The 6855-nt window shown below is 33.1% G+C and overlaps 1 long non-coding RNA gene across 1 annotated transcript; it reads right to left on the bottom strand.

The window, feature by feature from the left end:
- Window positions 1-2148: 2148 nt before the first annotated feature.
- Window positions 2149-4365, bottom strand: LOC121223115 (uncharacterized). Its single transcript, XR_005920511.1, has 3 exons — window positions 4239-4365; window positions 2488-2569; window positions 2149-2331 (listed from the first exon to the last, which is right to left on the bottom strand). It is a non-coding gene; the product is annotated as an uncharacterized lncRNA (long non-coding RNA).
- Between the last annotated feature and the right edge of the window lie 2490 nt (window positions 4366-6855).

Raw genomic sequence — 6855 nt, 5'->3', positions numbered from 1 at the left:
TTACAGTGTGTTGGTGGCTTTTTTATAGCCGAATGAAACAATTAAAAGAAGAAGAAAAATATGTTTTCTTTTGATTTGCGAATCTTTGATTCTTTCCTTTTTTGTTTTTCCTTGATGCGCAGGTGAAGATCCACAGAGATTCAGAGGGCTGCGGCGCGAGATGTTGCTGATGCTAGGGTTCCAGAAACTGTTCTCGCCATTTGGGCTAAATTGTAATTGGGCTTTAGGTTTGGGTCATTTATTTTAGGCCTATTTAGTTGTAATTGGGTTTGGGTTTTGGGCCCGTTTTGTTGTAAAATGACCATTTTATTTTCTTCATGTAAGCCGGGTAAAATTGAGGTATTACAAGAACGATGTTAAAATTTGTTACTTTTGACATTTATCAAATGCGCTTCAACGCACTCAAAACCACATTCTTTTACATTGGCAACAATCGAGCTAAGGCTCAATCACCACCATCATCAACGATAACATCAATAGCCAACATCCAACTAATTTTTTCATTTATTAAAATTTTATATAAATCCAATTAATTTTTTTAATGTTTACATTTAGTATGATATATTACTATAGATTTAATTTTAATGTATTATAAATTAGATCATATATAAAAACAATGTAATATTACAAACTTAGAAAATGGGTCGGGCCATTCAAAGTTAGGCCTTGAATGATTAAGCTCAAGCGTGATACATATTTGAAACATGTCTAATTTTTTTGCTTAAGTCCATTTTTCAACTCTTCTAAATTTTGAACAAATCTTAGAAGTTGGGTGGATAACCCAATTCTTAAACAAATCGATTTATCCAAATTTATTTTTGCATATATGAGATATGTGAACAATTATTTTGGTGTAGATTACATCCTACTTTATGATTTGAATGTATCGTAATTTTTTTAACGAAGAATGTAATGTCTTTTTTAATTATCAAATAGACCTTTTCTACTTTTTTCTAATTCACAATAAAATTATCTTTAAAAAATCAAATTATTTTGTGTAATAAGGTAAAGGATACTGTTACTGTTTGAAATTTACAAAAAGCTAAAATATTGTTTTTAATGAATATAAAATTAAAGGTAATAGTCGTGTCCATTGTTAAGTTACTATGCTGATTGGCTTATGAAGAAAACAAAACCTAAAACCTACATGAATTTGTATATGGTATTGATAAATGTATTCAAATTATAACTTACAAAGAAAACAAACCCATTCAGACATGTTACAAATAGATACAAAACAAGAATCAGTTTCCATAGTTAAGTTGGCTTAAATGCCAATTGGACTACTTAATTATTATAATATTGAATGTGCCGCTTTAAACAGAATTGACATAAATTAAGAAATAACCAGTATCCTATGAATACAATAGGGTACCACTACAGCAAAACAGGCTTTTAGTGGCGTTTTTTAGGCCTATAGTGGCGCTTTTAAGCGCCGCTAATACTTTTAGCGGCGCTTGCTAAAGAACATGACCTTTAGCGGCATTTTCTCACAAACGCCGCTGAAGAACATTACCTTTAGCGGCGTTTTTATCAGAAACGATGCTAAAAACATGACCTTTAGCGACACTTTTCTCACAAATGCTGCTAAAGAACATGACATTTAGCGGCGCTTTTGTCATAAACACCGCTAAATGTCATGTTCTTTAGCGGCGCCTTTCTTTTAACGCTGAGCGTTTTTTGTAAAGCACTGCTAAAGGTCATGTTCTTTACCGGCTCTTTTTTATCAAAAATGCCACTAACTTTGGCAGATTTTTAAAATCCAATTTTCATTTATATGCAACCCTTCTTGTAGCATGGAATCCAACCAAAAACAGCAAATCTAAATGATACTTCAAATTCAACGAATGATATATGATATAAATTGATAACTGAAGTAGAAATCAAATTATTCTTACAATAATATTAAAATGTTAAAAATAATCATATAATAGTCTAAGATGGTGGAGTTTGCTACTGCTGAAACATCTTCATCATATTCTAAAGCTGTAGCTGAAGTGCATCGTACTTTTTGCTCTACTCTGCTTCCCTCGCTGCTGTCTCCGCTTGAAGTTGAGTAATTCGTTCATCTGTGATCGCTTGCATCTGTGCAATTTAGTCTCTTAACCTCTAAACTTCAGCTTGAGCCTGACTCCCTGAAGGCATGTATTGTTGTGAGCTGGATCCAAAATATTAGGTTGGGTTAACAAAATACCCTTGAAATCGAACCCGACCATACCTTTCAAGACCCAAAACTTTAGTAATAATCTGGTTATCAATGTCATCAAGATGAACAAAACTATCACTCGAAGCAATCGCTTCGTACTCCGCCTTTTTATCCTTTAGTTTCTCCTAATAAATCAATCAAAGAGTTAGAAACGCAATATATATTATAAAAACAAATGCAACATAACTTAACATTATTTGCATTACAAACAAAGAATTAAACCATTATAATTAAACACTATAAATATTTAAAATAATTCAAATTTTATTAAGTAAACATACCATAATTTCTGCAGCTTCAGAAGTCTAGTTAGGGAAACATAGGAATAAATACCTTAAATTTGCTCAAATTCGAAGTAAACTTCTGGAAAAAAAAGAAGAAGAAGCAAATTAGTACCGAAAATGAATAAAAGATAAAAGTATAAAATCATGTTCTTTTTTTCCTATCACAAATATTCTAGCATGCAATTATATTATCAACTACACAAAAAATACATAAAAGAACTAAAAAGGGAAAAAAAATTAGCACCAAGCATTCATAATTAAACAGATTATAATTACTGTACAAGCTTAAACATATTGTTCCTATTCCATTACTTGTCAAAGAAACCCACCAACCAGTAGTATATCATATTGTTCCTATTCCATTACTTGTCAAAGATATTCAAATATTAATCATTTATATAAAATCATGTCAATAAAAGTACAAGTAAATAAATATATTTACTTACAAATAGTAATGTATTATTTGTATTTATATATTTAAAGATGTTGTTATAAGACATTATTATAACAGGCATCCACGCACTTATACCTAATTTTCAGATCCATTTAGTTGCTGCTATAAGTCAAAAGATTTAAACAAAGACAAGCTGACACATACAAGTATCTGATACTGGTACCTCAATCAATGTTTAAGTAGGTTTAGAAAGAGGTGTTAACGAGACACTTGCACTTGCAAGTTACTCAAGTTGAGTCTAAAAAAAAGTATAATCTGACTAGATCATTGTAGAGTTAAGCTCAACCTTTGAGTGAATCCAATTCAAGTACAATTTTTTTATTTCTAATTAGTATTGAAAATTTTAGATTCAAACACAACCTTAAGCACAAATAATTGAGCTCCTTTTTTACTAGATAAACAAATCTAATCAAGTGAACTTAGTTTCATCATTATCTCATACTCCTAGTTTTAAAAATAAAACTCAATCAAGCTATCGAGCTCAAGCTTGAGCTGAACTTTGAACCTTGAAGTTTGAATCTAACTTCAGCTCGAACTTATTATTGCTTGAACTAGATTAGACTTGATTAAACCTCCAAATTTAGGGATGTAATCAAATACTTGATTCACAATTTGCTAGACAAGTTAAATGACTTTTAAGCCTTATCACCCAAAGGTTTAATCCAAGGATTTGAAAGCCATGACAACTACTTTTAGGTATTTACCATGACTTGGTTATGCTAATAATAGTTACAGAGACAAGCATAATTACATGTACATAATAATAAAAGAAAATCTATTTGGATGAGGCTTGGGTGAGGATCTCAAATGGTTTATCATCCTAATGACCCAGCTTTTCAATAGTTCACTATTTTAACAAGTCGCTATAAAGCAAATACAGAATAGCATAGAATCATAATGGCTTAAACGACCTAACATGCAAAGGAGGGGGGCCATGGCGTAACAAAGAATAGAACGACCTAACATGGAAATCACCGAAATATACCTAAAATGCCAACCCAATAACTCAAAGAACCGCCAGAATCCCCACAAATGAACAAAGCCTACCATGTATATCCACATACAAAAAACCTAACCAATAACAATAGACCGATTGAAACTTATAAAAAAAACCTAAGCAATAACAAAACAAACAAGAATTCCAAACAAATTCCATTAGATACAGAACACCCATTACTCCAAACACCCCAAATTCAAAAGGTAACCTAATAATAAGACCAATAATAAAATCTTCAAGGAATCAAAGCCATACACCCAATCAACGGAGAAATTAAGGATTTGTTGAGATTTTTACCAGTCAGCCCAAACGAGAAGAGATATTGGAGCGAGAAAAAGGCCGAAAAAGGTGAAGGGGTGAAAGATCGAAGGATTTGCAGGAGAGAATAAAGACGGAAGGAGAGTCGGGGTGGGTTGAGATTTAGACTTAGAACAATAGACCCAAAAAAAAAACACGACGGCATTTAAGTCAAATTGAAATTTCAGTATTTGCGGCGTTTTACAATAAACGCCACTAATTGCATAACATTTGCAGCGTTTTAAACAAAATGCCATTAAAAATTATGTTCCTGAAGTGAAATGGCACCGTTTAAGTCAAATTGAAATTTCAATATTTGCGGCGTTTTATAAAAAAGCCAGTAATTGCATAACATTTGTGGCGTTTTACAAAAAACGCCACTTAAAATTATATTCCTGAAGCGAAACGGCGCCATTTTGAAAATTTTTAAAACATACTAGCGGCGTTTTCGGTCCAAACACCGTTATTGCCTACCTTTTGCGGCGTTTTTTGTACAAATGCCACTAATGATTGACATATTTTTACAATTTGTATTTAATTTTTTATATATTTCATATCAATTTTAAATAATTAATTTTTGTAAATTTAAGTAATATAAATTTTAATCTATTAAAATTAATATTATCTCTTTTACAACTATATAATAAAATATTTAATATATAAATTCAAAAATACTAATTAATTCAAACCCTAAACCATAATCATTATCCCTAAAACCATAAACCCTAAACCCTAAACCCTAAAACCTTAAACCCTGTCCTTTAAACCTTATAACCCTTAAACCCCTAACACCTATCCTTTAAACACTAAATCGTAAAACATGAACTATAAACCCTAAACCCATAACCCTTACCCCTAACACTTAAACCTTAATCCCCAACCCTTAAACCATAATCCCTAAACCTCTAACCCTTATCCCTTAAACATTAAATCATAAAATATAAATTATAAACCCTAAACCTCTAACCCTTAACCCCTAATCCCTAACACCTAAACCTTAAACCCCAACCTTAAAACCATAATCCATAAACTATAATCCCTAAACCTTTAACCCTTATCCCTTAAACCCTGAATCATAAAACATAAACTATAAACCTTAAACCCCTAACCCTTAAACCCCAACCCTTAAACACTAAACAATAAACCATAATCCCTAAACACATAATCCCTTAACTGCTAATGCCTCTAAAGCTCAAAAAAAAGAGGTCGTTTTGCTCAACTTTTTTGCGACGTTTTCCGAAAAGCGCCGCTATTGCTCAATATTTAGCAGCATTTCTAAATAAGCGCCGCTAATGCTCAATTTATTGCGGTGTTTGTTGAAAAGCGCCGCTAATGTCACTAAAGCTAAAAAAATGTCGTTTTGCTTAGCTTTCGCCAATGCTTGACCTTTAGCGGTGGTTTACAGAAATTACCGCTATTGCTCGATCTTTAGTGGCGTTTCTCAATAAGAGCCGCTAGTTCCAGTAAAGCGCAAAAAAGAAAACAAGGTCTTTTTGCTAAACTTTTTGCGGCGTTTTACTGAAATCACCGCTATTGCTCGACCTTTAGTGGCGTTTCCCAATAAGTGCCGCTAATGATCGATCTATTGCGGTGTTTATTGAAAAGCGCCGCTAATGTCCCTAAAGCTCAACAACAAAACCACGTGTTTTGCTTAACTTTTTTGAGGCGCTTTTTCTTGATCTATTGCGGCGTTTTAAAGAAAGTGTCGTTATTGCTTACCTATTGCGGCGTTTTTGGTTCAAACGCTGCTATAAATGCCGCTAAAAACCTCTTTTGCTGTAGTGTATGTCTAGCTATAACCACCACCATCGTCAACGATAACATCAATTCTAACAAATAAACTATAACCGACAGCTAAAATGGTTTCTTTCCAGAATTCATTATGTAGCAAAAATCCTTGAATCACACCTACAAGTCTTTCTCCAGCAAAAATGGAGACATAAAACGAAGGCAATAGCCAACATCCAACGATTGAAACACTGAATTTTGACACCCGATATGAGATACACATGAACACCATTAAAATGAAAATAATTGTTGAAAATATACAGAGAATTTAAACTATTAAAAAGGTTGGAGCTATGGAAGATATTGATTGGTCGAAGCATGCAGCAAGAACCGCAAGTAATACTTAAAGTGCTGGGGAAAAGGTTTAAGTAGCGCTAGGGGGCAAATTACCAAAAAAAGCCAGTTTTTTTCAAAATTTACCGAAATGGGCCGATTTTTTGATTATTTACCGGATTGGGCCACTTTTCGGGAAATTGCATCCACGTCAGCACGATGTCAGGGTACGTGTCAAGACATCGCGTCCACGTCAGCGCGACCTACTAACGTGGACGCGATGTAGGCCGCGCGTGAACAGTACCCCAACGGTCAAAATTTTGACCGTTGTCCCCCCCAACAGTCAAAAAAACTATAAATACCCCCACCCCTTTATTTTTTTCACAAACAAATCCTATCTAATTTTTCCTCTCTAATCCTCTCAATTTCCTTCAAAAATTCTCTCAATTTCCTTCCAAAATTCTCTCAAACCCATATTTAATTTCAATTTCCTCTCAATTTCCTTCAAAAATTCTCTCAAATCCATATTTAATTTCAATTTCCCCTCAATTTCATT

Source organism: Gossypium hirsutum, chromosome D11 (assembly GCF_007990345.1).
Source record: "Gossypium hirsutum isolate 1008001.06 chromosome D11, Gossypium_hirsutum_v2.1, whole genome shotgun sequence".
Lineage (NCBI taxonomy): Eukaryota > Viridiplantae > Streptophyta > Magnoliopsida > Malvales > Malvaceae > Gossypium > Gossypium hirsutum.
This window is presented reverse-complemented; position numbering and strand designations above follow the sequence as displayed.